Genomic DNA, 19,353 nt, shown 5'->3' on the forward strand with positions numbered 1-19,353 from the left:
AGAAGGAGGGTCACCTGCACAGGGTAAGTTCAGGAAGGCTTCATGGAGGAAGGGGACTTCAACTCGGCTCCCTAGATGGGTAGGAATGATCTGATGGCTCAATCCTGGCTGCACATTGGAAACATTTGGGGACGTCTAGGTCCCCAGGCCTCACCCCTAGAGATTCTGATTTTGATGTTCTGGGTGGGGGCCCGGGCATCAGTATATTTTAAAAGGTTCCCAGGTAATGCTAATGTGCAGCCAGATGTGTGCTACCAGACTAAGCAGACACACGACATGTCCCTCAGGTGGGGACAGGATGTGCGAGAGGCCAGTGCAGGAAGAAGCCCATGAGGAGCCAGGCCTGGGCCCTCATCTCGGGGTCAGGGCAGTATGAGGCCCGCAGGCCAGTTCAGGGGCAAGAGCAGGAAGCTCCAGAGTTCCCTGGCAGGAGGGCTTTCGTTTTATCGTTTCCTCCAACAATTTATCAGCCACGAAGCCAGGCCTGGGTACCCGGTCACTGAGGAGCCTGCAGCCTGCTGAGGGCACCTGCATCCGTGGGAACCCTCTGAGGGAGCATCCTCACCCTGCAGGGAAATGTGGCATTTGTACTGATGATCAACATCTGTTCAGGCGATGGGGAGGTAGAGGCCAGGCAGGGCCCTGCCTTCTGGAACAATACATCCATTGTCACCGTATCCTGACAACCTGGGTTCCCAGGGCCAGCGGCAAACAGCGTTGCTGGGACAGACCCAGGTGCTGACAGCCGTTTGGGAAGCGCCCGCTGCCCGCACTCCTCCTGGACGTGCTCCCTCCCCAGCACCGTCCTCCCACCCTCTCCCTGGCCACCTCATTCTGGCGCCTTGTTTTTCCTCAGGATTTTGCCTTCTGGGGACAGGGACAGGGATTGGATATTTACTGCCTTCAGGTGAATTACCCCGGGCCCGAGAACAACTATGAAAGAAAAAAATCGAACAGCACGCAAATCCATATAGCTACCAAGACTAGCCTCCCCCGCTGCCCCCCGGCCCCTGTGTCCTGGCTGGTGTCACACCTTTGGAGGGGCTCGGGGTGGGGGGCTTGACCGAGAACAGATAAGGAAACACAAAACATCAACAAAAAAACCTAACAAAAAAATTTTTTTTAATTTATTTTTGAGCACAATAGGCGAGGGAGAGGAAAGCAGGAGCGTTTCCCTGTTGCCATCAACGTCCTGCGTGCTTTTTACATTATGTTGTCTAATCCTCCCCACACCCCCAGGCAGAAATTGTTAGGCACCCGCCCGGTTCATACGTTCATACGGGGACAACCACGCTGCGGGGGGTAAGCCTGGTTCAAGCGTTGTGCCGGGTGGAGCCACGATGTCACCCCAGGCCTGGCTGACTCCAAGGTTGGCCCCGTGTTCTGCTGCCCCTCCTGGTGTTGTTCCCACAGTGAGAGAATCAATACCACAGAGAACCCGAGTCCTCATAAACAAGTCCCGAATATGGATGGGAGGGAGTCTGAGTGTGGGAGAGAGGACGGGAGAGTGAGGACTCTTGGATGTTGCCCGGCCCTGCCTCTGAACTTGGGTCAGCACCTCTCCTTGAGCCTCAGTTTCCCCATCTGTAAGAGGAAGGGATTGGATAGATTGCCCAGTTTAGTGATTCTGTGCAAGAGTGCAAAGGCATGATCCAGAAGTGGGTTTCTGTTAGGTTCAGGACTTCCTTGCTCTCTCTCTGTCTCTGACATTCCGCACTCGCTCTAATTAACCCCAAGGGCTAGCACATTTGCAAAGCAAAATTGTGCTTTAAAAAGAACACTAGAGAAGGACTATGAGCAGCAGCAGCCATCCTTCTGAAGGCTCAAAGGACTAAGTGCTTCTGTTTGTGACATTCAGAGGTGCATGAGGTCCAGGCAGGGGGATGCTTAGAATTTGTGGAGGCTATGGCCAGACTTTGGAGCACGGCGCTTCCTACAGTTGGGGAAATGGGCTGGAAGAGGCAAGCACCATCGCCTTCAGCCTGGGCACGCGGCCATGTGACAACCACAGAGGCGGAGGCAGATGTTGACCTCAGGCCCGGCTGGGCCAGGCCTTCCCCCACGATTTCATCTGGGCCTTACAGCAGTCCTCATCCTCTTACAGATGAAGAGACTAGTCCCACAACCACCTGAGACAAGTCCTCTCTCTATCCCCCTTTACAGATGGAGAGGCTGAGGCACAGGTAGCAAAGGGCACACAGCTGAGTGAGTGACCGAGCTGGGACTTGAACCCAGGCCCTGGCACCAGGGGCCGTGCTCTGAGCTGCTACCTGATATGACTCTGTGCTCTTCTCTAGAAGACTGGGCAGCCTTGAAGCCTCTCCCGCTGGGATGAGTTGGCCCCTAGAGAAATGCTGGGCTGAACTGCGGGTCAGCCTCCTGCACAGCTCCCATTTCTCCCTGATCCCCACCGTGCAGTGAGAGGGTGGGCGGTTTCCTTCTAGGTTTCCCTGGAACATTTGCTTCCGGGCCCTGTGGCAAAGAAGACCTCGCCCTGCACCGTGTCCTCTCAGTCACATTTAGGGTCAGTGACAGACACCCCCAGGATCTGCACCCTGAGCAAGGCAGCCTTTCCTCCATCCTACCTCCGGCCTCCTCCCCGAACCCGTGCCAGGCAGCTGTCCCCGCTGCCTCCTCCAACACTTACCTTGCCAGACCAGGGCCTGGCAGCACAGTATATACAAGAAGTATATCTGCCCAAGGACCCTCCAAACCAGCCAGGAGGGGCCCACATCAGCCAAGACAAGGTTCCTGGGCCAGGGTGAGGGCTCATGTTCACTTGCAGAGCAGCTGAGGTCCGCCCCGCAGCAGCGAGCAGGGCTGAGAATGAGGCTGGGCTCCTCCCTCGCTCTCCCCTGCCACTGACGCCCTGCAGGCTCCAACTTCCCCTGGCTGGGTCTCTTTGGTTTGGCTCCTCGTCTGTTCTCTCTGCCCACATGTTGGGCTCCAGAGCCGGCCTTGCTCAGGACTCAGGTGGCCACGTTGAATCTGAGATTCTCAGACTCAGAGGATCCTGGAACCGTCAAATCTCAGGGATGTCAGAGCTCATCTGTCTACTCCTTCCCCAGGGCAGTGCCATCCTTGACCCATGGAGATGGGAAGTTCCACGCAGCTGAGTTTATTGAGCTCCTTTTGGATGCAGGGCTCTCTGCTTATCAGGGCGTGGAGAGAGGGAGTTGGGTGGTGGGAAAGAGGAAACAGGGAGAAATAAGATCCAGCGGCCTGAGGAACCCCGCAGACCAACTGAGAAACAGTCTCGCACACCAGAACACAAGTCTGAGTGTGGTTCTTGCTGGCGCAGGAAGGTGCTCTCCCAGGGTTGCAAACTCTGTGAAAGGTTAACAGGGCCTGGGTGACAATAGGGAGGGCTGGGAACCGTGACACTTTGGCAGGGACACACCTTGTGCAAAGGGGGCTGCTGCTACTCAGATCTGGTGTGTATTATGACCGGGAGTCAGGAAGAGGCTCAGAGGGAGGCTGGAGAAGTAGTTGGGGCCAATCTGGCAAGGTTTGTCCTTTCCATATTGTTCCTGACTTTTAAGGCCCAGGTCAAACGCCCCTTCTTTGGGCACCGTGCAGATCAGAGTTAGCACAGCAGGCCTGAGACTGCCGTCATTTGAAAGGCCTGCTTGCAAGCCTGGCCCTTGGCTGGAGTCCGGGAACTTGGATTTCGGGAGAGTTCCCATGATTCTCTGAGAAGGGGGCTCCCTGTGCCTAAATCATCTGTGCAAACAATATGGCTTATGCTGAACACCTGCTTCCCTTCGGGGTCGGGAGTGTTGGTATGTGCTAGGCAGGAGGTACCCATGTGACGGGCCCCCAATAAACACCCAATAAACAGCTGGGTACCTAATGAGCTTCCCTAGCAGAAAACGCTTCACATGTGTTGTCCCAACTCGTTGCTGGAGGCATTAAGCGTGTCTGTCCTGTGACTCCACTGGGTGGGGACTCTGGGCAGCCTGTGCCTGGTTTCCCGCAGCCTTTTCCCTGGGCTGACTTTGCTCCATGTCCTTTCACTGCAGTAGATCTTAGCCGTGAGTGTGACTACACGTGGACTCCTGCGAGTCCTCCTAGCAAATCATCGAACCTGGGGTTGGTCTTGGGCACCCCTGATCCAGGAAGCCCCTCTGGTCAGTAAGCGTCATAGTTCGTCTCTTCTTTCTCAGGATCTTGCAGAATAGAGAGGTTCCTTGGATGCGGGATGAAGAGTGTGTGTAAATTGTTGGGTGTTGGGAGCTCCTAGCCTGGGCTCCTGGAGACCGTGACACTGTTCACTGGCTGAGCAAGGAGGATGAGCAGGCTTGGAGGAGAAACAATGACGCCAATGGCTTCACTCACCAAGGGCTTCTCCGTCCTGGGCCCTGTGCGGTGGGCTGCACCCACATGGGTCATCTTGTTCACCCCTCAGAGAGTCTAAAGGGCATGGGGAGCTCTGAGAGCCATTGGTGTCCGAAGAGTGACACGGGGTGTGGAAGAGGGCCTCCCTGTCCCTGGCATGCAGCCTCCGGGGCCTGTGTGCTCAGGCGACAGATCCCCAAACCCATGGATCCCTAGCAGTCCCTCAAACACAGGCTGGGGCAGAGGCCACTAGATGACCCCATGTCCACTCTCCCCTTCTGTAGTGACAGAACCCCCCATTTCTAGCTGGGCACCTGGCTGCCCAGACAAAGACCACACTCCCCAGCTCCCTCGCAGCCCCATGTGGCCAGGTGACCCCCTGGTGAACAGCAGGATGTAAGCAGGGGTGATGGGCGCCACTTCCTGGCTGTGGCCTTCAAGAAAAGAGGCCGTGCCCTCCCCTCTCCTTCTGCCTCTTCCCACTGGCTGGAACATGGACACAGCGGACATGACTCGTCCATGCAGCAACCAGGAGGAAGGAGCCTGGGCCCCACACACCCCGAAGTCACTGTTCCAGCCCAGGTCTGCCCAGGCCTGACCGTCATGGAGAGAGATACAGATATTTATTTTGTTTAAGCCATTGTTATTTTTGGTCTCTGGTACAACAGCCAAATCTATATCCTAATTCTGAGGGTCTTGAACTTTTCTGCCATGACCCCAGAAAGAAGATTTTACCCGGTACTGTGTGTGTAACTGGGACAAGGCTTCGTGAAACAATATTAACACTTACTGTGCACTCTGCATCCTAATATTTTAATTCTATTTAGTTTCTTTAAAAATGCTGGTTGTGGGGCCAGCCCAGCAGCGTAGCAGTTGGGTTCGCGTGCTCTGCTTTGGCAGCCCAGGGTTCACAGGTTCGGATCCCGGGCGTGCACTGATGCACCGCTTGGCAAGCCATGCTGTGGCGGCGTCCCACATAAAGTGGAGGAAGATGGGCACGGATGTTAGCCCAGGGCCAGTCTTCCTCAGCAAAAAAGAGGAGGATTGGCATCAGATGTTAGCTCAGAGCTAATCTTCCTCACACACACACACAAAATGCTGGTTGTGGGCTCACTAAATTGTCGTGACCTGAAGTCTGAAAAACACTGTCTTGACTATGGCCCAGGCTAAACTTGCTCCCCTCAGGCCACCAGCTTTCCCACTTCTCTGCTATCCCCACCCCCCTCGGCACTGCTTCCCTCACACCACTCTTTTTTCCCTCTTTCAAACCATCATTCGCTCAATAAACATTTGTGGAACGTCCACTCTGGGCCAGAATCCGCTCCAGTGGTCATCCTGGTAAAAGTGGCAGGAGCTGAGAGAGGGAGGGATGAATCTGACTGGCAGTGATCAGGGGAGGCTTCCTGGTGGAGGTGGTGTTTGCACTGGGCATCAAGGGCAGAGAGAAATGTGGAAGGGCCATGCCCTGCAGGACTGGCCCCAGCTCCACTGCAGCCTCCGTTTGAGCCTCTCCTGGCCTCACAGTCATGAGGCTCTAGCCACACTGGTCTTCCTTCTGTGCGTAAATCTTTCCCACTTCAGGACCCCCACATTCTGTTCCCTCTGTCTGGAATGCTCTTCCTCTGCCTCCCTCTTGGTCACCCAACTGCCACCCACTGCTGAATCCCCAGCAGTGACAGCCTGGACTAGTGCCTGTCTCTAGTCAGGTGGCGATCAATACATAGCTGTTGAATGAATGAATTCCAACTCAGCACTGGCCACCTACCACTTGGACAACTGCAGCTGCCTCCAACCTGGTCTTCTAGTCCCTTCCTTTCCAGCAATCCTGGTCCATCTTTCTCACAACTGCCATGGAGACGACAGGGTGATTTCCTTCCCCTACATAAAACCCTCAGTGGCTCCCTATGACCCACAGGGTGAAGTCAAGTTCCTTTTGACTGGCTTTTTGGAAGCCTGGTGGTTTGGCGCCCACACTCCTCACCAACATCTTCTCCTTCCTTTCCACCTTCTGTGCCTCAGAGCCTTAGCTTAGGTTGTACTGCTACCTGAAAACTTTTTCCATTCTCCTTCTTTACCTAGTAAACTCCTACACATCCTTCAAAACCCAGTTCCAACATCATATCTCCCTCCTTCTTCCTCAGACAAAGAGGACGAAGCCACCTCTGTTCCTCACTGGCCTTGTGCAGGCCTATGTCCTGTCCTAGGACCCCTGGGCTGCATCTCCTTGATTCCCTGGGTTTTCCCCTGCTGGATTTCCTTGAGGGCACGGATCATGTCTTGTCACATCTGAGTCCCTGAGTCCTGAGGCACAGGGCAGGTAGCCAGGATGTATATGTTAGATAAATGAATGACTAGATGAATTATCTTGTCCCAATTTAGCGCTGACATCACCTTTGTCTAAAATGTTTGTCATCACTCCTGGTGCTGTTTCTCACGGTTAGAGATTCGCTTCTCTTCAGCTGCTTGAGTGATTTTACCTTTTCCTATAGAACCTTTCTGCAAATTGCTTCCAAGCTAAAATATCCCAAGTGTTTCTTGTTGGAAACCAGAATGTCAACATTTTATACGAATTGCTGAAAACTTTATATTTAGTTAAAAGAAACAAGTTTTTGGTAATTTTGATAATTTAGTAAATTTGGTGCATTCATCTAAGGCATATTGATTTTTGGCAAAATGGCCTGCTTTCTGCCTCCTGAACTTCTCTCCCAGCTTATACTTACATTTCAAAAGGAGACTTAACCCAAAGGAATGAATCTCTAAGGGTGGAAATGTGTGTCTTTTGGGGCGGAAATGTTACAGAAAGGCTTCCATTTGTTATCTTCTCTGCCCTTATCTGTATTTTACTTGGATTCACATCCTGTGCTTTTTCAACTTCACCCTAACAGCACCAAGTGCTCACATGCTCACCAGAAAGGGCCTAGGGTGACTTCTCTCAACTGGAGGGAGGGCTGCTGGCCTGGACGGGCACCACCCTCCTTTGTTCTCATTGGCTGCTTGGGCAGCAGGGGGAGAGTTTTTGAAACAGGACCGTAGCATCCAGGACTCTTTGGTTGCAAATGACAGAAATCCAACTCAGGCTGGCCTGGACAGAAAAGGAACTTATTAATCCTCGTGAAGGGGGAGGATGTTGGGACAGCTCTTGGAAGTGAAGGAAGAAGTCTAGGAACCAGGGCCTGGGGGATGGCAACTGTGAGGTTAGTGCCCTCAGGACTCCACTGTGCTGGCCATCGCTCATCTCCACTTTACTCTGTTTCTTGTCATCCATTGGCCACATTCTCTCCCACTCATTCTCTCCCATGGGCGTTCTCCATGTGGCAGCGAGCATGCTGCTCCAGCAGAGAGAGAGAGAGAGCTGCTGCTCCCAGAGTCTGTATATCATCCCAGGGAAGGCCTCCCACTGGACCCGTTACTGCTGCCAGGTGGATGGAGTGCTGTGACTGGCCAGGATCCTGTGACCACGCTTGTGTTGCTCTGGGTCTGTTACCAGAGAATGGGACACAGGGAAGCTCCCTGAAAAGATACAAAACCAATAGTCCTCTGCACAAGAGGAGAGCGGGGTGGTTTAGCTCGAAGAAAAAGACCCAGGAGTGTGGCTAAATGTCACATACTCTATTTAGCATGCTTGGGAGCCCAGGATTTTTAAAAATTTAGACCCTTCACTATTAATTCCAACCTCCTGACCCCACGCAGCCACACACCTCCATTCCAGCTAAGCTCACTACTTGCTGCTCAGCAAATAACTAGTGATGGAAGGGATGAATGAATATCTCTGCACATGGCCCCCACTTCCCTACTTCTGGCCCTTCCTCTGCTCTGTCACCTGGAACATGCCTACCACCGCACCTGTTTCTACTTGTTTTGATCATATCCATCCTTTAAGGCCCAGTTCAAGTGCTACCTCCTCCATGAAGCCTCCCCTGATCCCACAACAAGCAGGGTTTTGTTTCTTTTTTAGGCCTTTGTTTCCCCCACTCTTTATAGACTCTCACCTGATTTTATGTTATTTGTAGTATATATTGGTTTAGTAGAAAGAACCTTCCAACAATTAGTCCATCACACAGATGGGAGGTAATGAGCTCTCTGTACCTGGAGTTTTAGAGCAGAGGCCTATTGGGGGATGTTGTAGAAAGGTGAGGACTTCTTGAGGATTGTATATTAGTCTCCTGGGCTGCCGTAACCGATTACCACAAACTGAGTAGCTTAAACAACAGAAACATATTCTCTCACAGTTCTGGAGACCAAAAGTCGAAAATTAAAGTGCCAGTGGGGTGAGTTCCTTCTGGAGGCTCTGAGGGAGAATCCGTTCCGTGCCTCTCCCAGTTTCTGGTGGTGGCCGGCAACCCCTGGCGTTCCTTGGCTTGTAGACACATCACTCCAATCTCTCTCTCCGTCTTCATGCAATATTGTCCCCGGTGTCTCTCTGTTTCCTCTCCTCTTCTTATAAGGACACCAGTCATTGGACTTAGGGCCCACCCTAAATCCAGGATGATTTTTTCTCAAGATCCTTAACTTACGGCATCTGCAAAGACTGTATTCCCAAATAAGGCCACATTCTGAGGTTCCGGGTGGATTTGAATATTTGGGAGGCACTATTCAACACACTACAGGGATCCTATGTAGGATAAACTGAACACAGACCAAAGTGGCTGCATTGAGGCCAGGCAGGTAACCAGAGAGCACCGACCGACCTCAGCCCCAGTCATCATTAGACCCAGTTTTCAAAAGAAACCAGAGATCTGGCCTTTTATGTAAAACATCCAGACTTTTAAATGCTGGTAACATATTCAGAACGTTTCTAAGCATCTTGATCCATACATGTATACATTTATAGACAGTACATCTCTAAGTCAGGGTTGGCTTGTGGAGCACAAATCTGTGACCTCTAGTGGAAACTCAAATTTGTTTTCTGTGGGCTCAGAAAAGAACATGGTCTGTGCACTTCTGCCATACGCCACCAGATGGCGCGCCAGTCATTGCGATAGGCAGGCCTCCTCCACCCTGGCCTGGGAGACGTCCAGGGGCTGAAATCCAACACTGGGGGCTTTTCAAGTCAGAGGTGAGGGGCAGGTGGGAGAATGAGATGAAGCTAACGGCCAGAGTTCATTGCACTTTAAACTTACTCTTCCATCATTATCTCAATCTTTGATGCCTACTACCGCTTGTTAGCTAGTGATACCCGCTCCCTCGGCAGACAAAATGAGTTCAAAGGCAGCAAAGATATACTACAGGAAAAAGAGAGAAACCGCCAACAGGACCTGTTCAACAGCTTTTCTTTATTCTAAATAAATCAATTAACTTAAAAGAATTGACACATGCACACAGCAAAAAGAAATTCAAACCATACAGTATATTCCTGCTCCCACTGCCGATCCTGCTTTCTCTGTTAATACTACTTCATTGCCTTAACAGCTCTGAATTTGGGGATTGGGATTATTTTCTGTTGTTGCACATATATAATACACTTTTCTTGCAAGGAAAATTCTGCATTGTTTTCACGATGGAATCAATTACGTCGGTACAGATGGTTACTGGCTTCTATATAAATATGACCCTGATAATCCTTATAAAAATCACAGGATGAGTGCATAATAGTTATAGGGAAGGGGCATTTCCAGAAATTTAATTACATCTAATCACAGTTTGACTTTTAGATGCAATGCTTAATGATGTATTTCCAATATTTATTTATTTATTTTTTTCCCCCAAAGCCCCAGTAGAGAGTCGTATGTCATAGATGCACATCCTTCTAGTTGATGTACGTGGGACGTGGCCTCAGCATGGCGGGAGAAGCGGTGCGTCGGTGCCCGCCCGGGATCGAACCTGGGCCGCCAGCAGCGGAGTGCGTGCACTTAACCGCTAAGCCATGGCGCCGGCCCCTATTTCCAATATTTAATACGAATTTATTTTTACTTTTTATTATGGAAATGTTCAAACATTCACAAAAATGGAGAGACTAGTACAATGAACCTTCGTGCTTCAACCATTGGCAACTCATTACCACTCTTTCCCCCACCCCTATGTGTACTTTTTGTTGGTATGTTTGCTAGAGTATTTCAAAGCAAATCTCAGGCATTGTGTCATTTCATCCAAAAATACTTCAGTAGTACACATTCTTTTGCTTTGTTCCTTTGTTGTTCTTTTTTTTCACAAGAGAACTTATGACCAACTGGCTCAAGACTGATCACCATCCAACCCGGGCCAGTGAGAGCCCCTCTTGACTCCCTCTTGACCTCAATGGTTTTAGGGGTGGGAGCCCACACCTTTTTCATCATTCCTATCAGCAAGTTCGCTTTTCTGTTTTCCACACATTTTTTAAAAATCAGATAATATGGGTAAAACTCAATAGTGTATTCAAATAATTGCCCAAAACTCAAGCAAAGATGGCCATTGCCAAAGTCCATGTCTTGGCCAACACTCAGTGTCCCTGTGCCTCCATAGTTCAAAGTATTTGTGGGTCAACTGAGGCCTGAAAAGGCTGAATTTTTGTGTAGATAAAAGGTAGTCTGAGGATGCCAATGTCGAATGTATGAGGATCAAATATCATAGGGCTTCCATCTGCCTCAGTTTGTCTTTACCTGCCCTGGATATTGGTTATGGCTCTGTGTGGAAGATTATATCTTCCAGAGATGGTTGCAACAACATCTCCCAATCTACATGCTATTGAGTGACCTTGACACTCGTCCCATTGAGAGGTGAAGTCTGTGTCCTCTCTCCTTGAATCTGATGGTCCTGTGGCTTGCTTAACCAATAGAATGCAATGGAAATAACACTGAAGACTTCCAACACTGGCCACAAAACGTGACGCAGCTTCTGCCTGGTTGGCTAGAACACTCGGGGCTTGAAGCCCTGAGCCTCCAGGTAAGTAGGTTGATGGTCCTGAGGCCACCATGCTGTTAGGAAGCTCAAATTATCCTGCGGGAGAAGATCACAAGGAGGCCCTGAGGCTCCACAAAGAGAAAGATGCTCGCCACCCCCTGGCTGCCCCAGTCTCATGCTTTTCCAACACCAGCCTCCCTCTGACCACAACCTCATGAGATTCTTTTTTTTTTTTTTTTAAGATTTTATTTATTTATTTTTTCCCCCCAAAGCCCCAGTAGATAGCTGTGTGTCATAGCTGCACATCCTTCTAGTTGCTGTATGTGGGACGCGGCCTCAGCATGGCCAGAGAAGCAGCGCGTCGGTGCGCGCCCGGGATCCGAACCCGGGTCGCCAGCAGTGGAGCGCGCTCACTTAACCACTAAGCCACGGGGCCGGCCCCCTCATGAGATTCTGAGCCAGAACCACCCAACCGAGCTGTCCTTAATTTCTTGGCCCACAGAAATCATGAGAGATAATAAAATGATTGTTGTTGCTCTAGGCCACTAAGTTTTGGGGTGAATTTTTATTAGCAATGGATAACCATATTGTTGGTTTTGTGACAATTATCATAGCATGTTATTTTTGTTACTGTTGTTGTGTTGTTGCTATTGTTATTTATTACCGTAATTTCAGTTTGTCTCTACTAGAGAATCTCAACAGGAGCTGGCAGCCTGACTGTCTCCTTCCCTCCACCAGACTCTACCTCTGACTGTGCTGGGAACCTCTTAGTGCCTGTCAGGAACTCCTCACCATTCAATATTTATTTATTGTTGACAACTAGAGCCTCCTGTCTGCTAGTGATACCCGCCTCCTTAGCAGAGCACCCCCTGCTCCCCCGAGGGTGGGTAGTAAGAACCTCCCAGCCTTGGGCAGAGTGAATAGCTTTCTGTGTGCTCTGATTTCACTAACTCCCAAACATTCTGCTACTTATGCCAGAAGGTCCACCGTTACTGGCTGATTCTGGCGTGTGTTGCTGCCTCTCCTGGCAAGAGGTGAGCAGAGAGCGTTTCTGACCCCATCTCACCCTCCCCTCTGTGAGGGAATGCGTCAGCTCCTTTCCTGAATGGGGCCAGCAGAGGGGGGCTGCAAGGCGTTCCCCTGAACAGACCTTCTGATATTTGCAGACCCCTCAGCCTCACATCAGGGAGCAGGAGGGGACGCATCACACACTGTTTGTGAACCACGTCCCTCCCCACCCTGCCCCACCTCTCCAGAGAACTCTCCACCCCCTTTAACACCAAAAGCAGTCATTTAATTTTCTTCTATGGACACTAGGAATTAGTAACTGACCACATTTCTGTTTTGGCTTTGGTTGCTAGAAAATGTACGGCCAATGTTGTGGCTCACCGTGATAAGGGTATAGATCATGCTGGCAGAAAAACAAAGAAAAAAACTCAGTTACATTTCTGTCCCAGAGATAAGGAGACTGGATTTTGTGGTATGGCCTCCTAGACTACACGCAAACATAAAAGTGAGACTTTACAGCACACACAGTTTATATATAACATAAGTATCTTGTCATGGCATTATGTACCCTTCTCTAGTACAGCGACTCTTAATTTCTTGGGGGCCACAGTCATTTCAAGAAGCTCATGAGACTTCTAGTCCCCTTCCTAGAAGAATACCCTTAGGCGTATGCATGTGACTTCGGCATTAGGCTCCATAAATAAATAAATTATTTACATATCAATTAGGTTCTATAGCTGTAATTTCCATTTTTATGACTGCATAATATTCAATTGCGTGGCTATATTGTAATTTATGTAACCAATCTCCTATCGTTGGACATTTAGGCTGCTTCTAATGGTCCACTGTTTTAAATTATACAAAAAATCTGTAGCAAAATCATTCTGAGCATCTCGTCCAGTCTTAATTTAAGCTGGTTGAATCTTATGTGTCCTTGGGGCTCTTTTACTTCTTCTCTGGAACAAGGCAGGGTGTGTTTAAATACAGTGTTTTAAAAAGGGAGAAATACATAAGTCAGACCCGCCCCCCTGCCGTGACCCAAGGGCTCCCGGCTCAGCCTCGGCCAGGGCCGAGGGAGGGAGGGGCTGGGCGTGGTTTCCAGCCAGCAGGGTGTTGAGGACGCCTGTGGCGCAGGCTGCAGGGGGGCACGTGGCCCTGGCTGCCTAGCCCGAGGAGCAGTGATTTGTGACATGGAAGAACAGGGGCTGTGTGTTCCCTCTGGATCCAGGGCCGGGCAGACCAGGGGGTGGGGGAGTGGGGCCGGAATGTGGCAGGAGGGTGGAAGCAGCTGGCGTCCAAGGGCCCGGGTGCACTGGCCGGCAAATCTTTATGTCCATAAAGCGAGCCTTCAACAGCGGGCAGGGGCCTGTCCTGGTGCCGCCAGCCGTGGCCAGAGGCTGCCCACGGACGTGGGCAGGGCCCCGCACAAACAGCTGGCAGAGAAAGGGGCCTCTGTGGCGAGCAGAGGGCGGCTGCTGGACTGGAGGGAGGACGCCAGCGCCGTGTGGCCAGCGAGGTGGCCGGCAGGTGCTGCTCCCAAGTTGCCCGACCCTGTTGCACTGGGGGGTCGGGGGGGGGGGGCTGTATGCTAGAGGTTGGGAGCTTTGGTCTCCAGAACACTTCCTTTTTGTTGTTGCTGTTCTTTCGTCATTTTTCTAAAAAAGGCTTTTCTCTTTATTAATTTTGGTAATTGCAAGCGTGACATGTACTCCTTTACCTGGTGAATACATACAAAGGTGGAGAAAGGGCATAGGGAGCCCTTTCTCCCCCACCCCCACAACGGCCCTGGGCCCTTCCACACCTCCCGCTGTCTCTACAAGCACACACAAACGGCTGCGCAGCTGGGGTCTCACCACTGTTTGTAAAAAAAAACAAAAATAAAACACCCCACATCACAGTGGTTTTTAGCATGGAATATTTGGAAACATGCTAAGGCTTTTTTGTTCTCTTTTTTGACAATGAGGGGGCACGATTGGTGAGGCGTGAAGGGACAAAGGATGTTAAATGTCCCACAGCCTGTGGGGCTGTTTTGCACATCGAATTGTCTTGCCTGTGGTTCCCATAGTGTCCCAACTCTGCAGCCTGCTCTCTCAATTTAGCAATCTGTACACAGCCCCCCAGATCGTGGAGCTGGACCTAATCCATTCTTTTTAACAGATGCACGATATGCAACAGTACAAATCTACCAGTGTTTATTCAGCCACTTCTCTTATAGAGAAATGGCCATTCAGATACCTAGGTTTTTTCACTGTTTCAAACAATATGGCAAAACCACTCCTTTTTTATATCCTTTTGGTGGGTGCTCTTATTCCTCTAGGAAACTTGTCAATGTTAGGGCTGATGGGCTAAATTGTGTGTTTCCTATTTTAGAAGAAAGTGTCAGATTATTTTCCAAAAGAGTGATGCAACACACTCACAAGAAAGTGCAGTTCCCAGATGTCCTCAGTACCACCGACGATTATAGTTTGTTTTAAATTCTTGCCTGTTTGTGGTTGAAAAATAGTATCTCATTGTCACTTTAATTTGCATTTCCCTGGACTCTGATGAGGCTGAGCATCTTTTCAAATTTTTATTGGCCACTGGCTTTCCTCTTCTCAATTCCTGCTTCATAGACACCTCTGGGGAGGCCGTCCCTCATGGAGTGGGGGGAGACCATAACAGTAAAGTGCCGTTCTCATCCCATCATATCAAAGGTATATGGTGTCAACATGACATATCATTGTTGATGCTAACCTGGCTGAATAACCTTTGAACAAGGGCCCCACATTTTCAGGTTGTGCGGGGCCCTGCCTCTAATCCGTACATCCTTCGGGACCTGCTAGTGTAGCCACCCAGGGCTCCTGCCTTCAGGAACCAGCTTCTCCAGCACCTCAGAGTCGAGGGGGCACAGACCAAGCTCTCCCGACAACTCTGCCTATGCTTTTGGGTCATCAGATGGCAGCCCCTCCTCCTCACAGGAATCCCCAGTCTCCATGCAGAATTCTGAGAGTCCCCCCGACACTTGGCTGGGGACAGGGTGACAGGGTGAGCCACCATCCCACCACGCGACCAGGGGGAAATAGCTGCTCACCCCCTGCATGCTTTTCCCACGAGGAAACTCATCCCTCCATGCTCCACCTTGATCAGGCGAGGATGGGGGCTCTGGGGTGGGGTCAGCTCTGCAGGCCTGATGGGCTTGGGGGGAGGTGTCTGGCCCCAACTGGGCTCTCTTAAAACCTGGGCCCCAGCGCCTCTTTGAGGTCCTCTGCTTTGCTTCTCTGCTGCCATTTGGAACCACAGGACAAGTCCCTCTCATCCTCCTGTTATGCCATTGAATGATCAAGCGAATCCTGACGACGATTCTGGGCTCCGTTCATAGGGCCTGAGCACCTGCTGCCCACCAGCCTGTGCTGGGCACTGCGAGGCCGAGGTGAGGCAGGGCCAGATGAGGCCTGGACTCCACGGGGCTCACAGCCTGAAGGTCTGGGGTGATGAATTCGAAATAAAGCAGATAACCAATAGTCACCAGGCATGAAGAACACCCAGCAGGTGGGGGCAGGAAGGGGGTGCTCTACACAGGCAGGTCGGGGGTCTTCCTGAGAAGGAGACTTGAAACTGAGACCCAAAGGGTGAGGGACAGGAATTTCCAGGAGGAAGAGTCTACAGCTCGGCACCCTGCCAGGGGGTGAGGGCCATCCCCAGGGTCATTCTCACCCCCTCCTGCCAGCCGCAGCTCAGGTAGGATTTTCCTGAGGTGAGCCCAGCCCTCCCTGAGGCCTCCAGGCACACCTTGCTGCAGGTGTCTGTCTCCACAGCTGCCAGCCACCCCTGGGCAGGAAAGCGTGGGGGTCAGACCTGCTCCTGCCTATTCTTCCGTCCTCCAGCCCCGCCCTGGCCTCCCCACCACCGCCCTGTAATTTCGCTGTCTGCCACGGGAGCTTATTCGGGTCTTACCCAGGCAGGGTCTGTCTCAGCAGGAGAACACGGACGTCAGCCCCCTGCCTGAGACAGAGCCTCGGTGCCCCCCCACCATCACCACCCTGCAGGTGCCACAGGTGTGAGGGACAGCACTGGCCCGAAGGCGGGGTGCTCAGACCTTGTCCTGACCCTGCTGTGGCTCACTGACCCCAGCGTGTCACCGATCCTCTCTGGGCCTTTACAAACTAATAGCACAGAGTTCAACTGAAGGGAAATTAGAAACCCCTAAGAATCTCAGATGACAAGGAGCCGAGTATTGTCCCCCTGCTACAGAGGGGGAAACTGAGGTCAAATCACAACTTGCGTGTTCAGAGGCTTTATGGTGTGGGGACAAGAAGCCAGGCCTAGACAGCAGAACCTGTGTCCTAGTCCCATTTCTGACCCCCACCAGCCATGAGGCATGGCCGTGTAAGACTCTCAGAACCTCAGTTTCCCCATGTGTAAAATGGAGATGAGGCTCTCTTTCGCTCAGGGTTGCCATGAGGTTAAAATGAGATACACAGCATTAATGGGCCTCATATAGAGCAGCTCCTGGGGAAGGGGACTTGTTATCTGCTGGATGAGACCCTAGCCTCAGCCCTGCTCAAGCCTCTGAGTATATAAACCTCGTGCAGCTTCAGAGTTCAGAGGAGCAGATGTTGGAGATGTGTCTTCCCTGGTGGCCAGGAGGAATTCAGGAGGGGCAATGTGACAGGAAGCAGACATTCCTCAAGGGTGTCTGTGTGACAGTGGCCAATTTTGCCAATGTCCCTGAACTCAAGTTTCCCTGTCTGCAAATAAGAATCCTAATACTTCATGGATGCACGGATTAGCAACTCCCCAAATTAGAAGCCATTATTATTATTATTATTACTATTAGCTGCTTTGCATCGATGAGGGAGATGTGAGGCAGGCGTATTTGTCCCCATTTTCAGCTGAGGAGGGTGAGTGATGGAGGAACCCCAATGACGAACTAGGCCCCTCTCAACCTGTTCTCCAGGCGGAAAGGAGTGGGCTCCAGAGACTAGAAGGAGGGTCAGGGGAGGCCTGAGAACCAGGGGACAGGCTCCAGCCTTCAACTCTGAAAAATCAGATTAGCTCACTGGGGGACAGGGTGCTCGAGGAGACAAAAACAAGCCCAGACCATTTCCTGGTCGGGCACTGAAAGGCAACACTAACTCTTTTCACTCCATAAATAAATTTCACATTTAAATAAATACGGAATGACCTGACATTTTTTTCCTTCTGCGAAAGAAAAGAGCATTTATCCTGTCTCCAGAAACTCTTTCTTTATTTCCAGCTCCTCTCTGACATCACCCAGGGACAGAATGGGAGGAATTTTCTCTTTTCATCCCCTGGGGGAGTCAGGCCCAGCAAGGATGGGCAGCGCTTGGTCCCCAAGCCGCAGACAGGCTTTCTTCCCACAATTTTTCTATAGGTGATTGTTGGGAACTCAGAGTGGATGTTTCCTCTGAAGCAATATTTTCCATGGTTCTTGGTTCCCAGGCTAAACCACCAGCCCACTCTGGAGGCAGGGAGGAAAAAGTGAGGGCTTTGGAGTCAGATCACCTGGTGTAACCCTAGCTCTGCTGCGTCCCAGCCTGTGATCCTGGGGAAGGGCTCAGCTTCTCAGTGCCTGACTTCCCCAGTCTGTCCATGTCAGGAGACAATGCTCCAGAGACGCTCTGGAGTTTCTCCAAGTCTTGTGACAGCTTTTGCTCTGGACTATGTTTGTTTAGCAAACAGCCTTGGAAGATAAAGGTAGTGTCCCCCTCTAGGGCAGAGGGCAGGTTTGTTTGCTTTCCAGAATAACAAAACAATGTCTCCCTCCAGGGCAAAGATTGGGTAGGTTTGCTGGAAGCCCCCTTCTAAGATTGGGGGTTTCCTAACCTCATGGTTCCTCAGTTGTGACACAAATCCACTGTGGGCACAGCATCCACCTGGGCCCACCTCCCAGTTGGCCCGTGAGACAAGGTGGCCAAGGGGACCAATGAGAATACGGAGCTTGTGTGCCTGCTTTGCCTGGAGTAATAAGTCCTGTGTCTCCGTCCCAGAAGTCTCGTGTCTTCTGCCAGCATTCATGGAAGGGGCAGGCTGACTGCCAGCTGTAAGCAGAGTAAGATTGCAGACCTGCCACAGTTCTTGGCAGTTCATGCCTAGCTCTAATACCCATTCTGTTGCTAGGAGGGTGGGATGCCAGGCTGTGCCTGGCCCTTGGTGGGTAGTTAATAAATGGTGGTGGAACAATTTTGCTATCAGTGGATGGGAACTTGGTTATTCGCAAGCTACTCAGAATTTCCGCCTAGGATAGCAGAAGTGCAGCATGGCCTTGGCTCTGGGATTAGGAATTCCATCCCATCTGGGATGCCTGGGACCTACCTAGGGCAAAGGCTCCAGAAGGTTAGAGTTCAAGTCCTTCTTGAGCACCCCTTCAACCCCCTCCCCTCTCAGAGGCAGCCTCTATCATCAGTTTTGAAATATACCTTTCCAGGCTTTTCCCTGTGCATAAATATGTGTAGATAATGTATAGTTTATTTTTACATAAATGATTTACACTGCATGTATTGTCTTGCAATTTTCATTTTTCACTTAAAAATACATCCTGAGGGCCGGCCCAGTAGCATTGTGGTTAAGTTCGCGTGCTCCACTTCGGTGGTCCCGGGATTCACAAGTTCGGATCCCGGGCGCAGACCTATGTACCACTTATCAAGCCACGCTGTGGCAGGCGTCCCACATATAAAATAGAGGAAGATGGGCATGGGCACAGATGTTAGCAACGGGCAATGGATGTTAGCTCAGGGCTAATCTTCCTCACCAAAAAAAAAAAAAAAAGACATCCTGGACACTTTTCTGTGTCAGTTCACTGGGCTTTTAAGAACTGCTAGATAATGTTGATTATATGAGCAACCACCATTTACTCACCACTGCCCTCTGGATGGACATTTGGTTGCTTCCACTTTTCATCAGTACAAAGATGCACATCACACATGTTGAAACGCCTGCTTGGGTGTATGGGTGAGGGCTTCTCCAGGGCAGAAATGAAGACGCTGTCCCCCCCAGCCCCTGCATATTACAAATATGGAAATGGAGACCCCGAGAAGCTGCAGACTTCCCTAAGATCACACTGGGGTTGGAGCAGCCCGTCTCAGCCCCAGTGTTCCCCTCTTCCTCTCCACTAGGAGTCTCCACCCTGAAAGAGGTGAGAAGGGGTCAGGGCACCAGGCTGAGGTAAAGGAGGGAAGGGGTCACTGGGTC

This window comes from Ceratotherium simum, chromosome 6 (assembly GCF_057802395.1).
Source record: "Ceratotherium simum simum isolate JZ-2026a chromosome 6, ASM5780239v1, whole genome shotgun sequence".
NCBI lineage: Eukaryota > Metazoa > Chordata > Mammalia > Perissodactyla > Rhinocerotidae > Ceratotherium > Ceratotherium simum.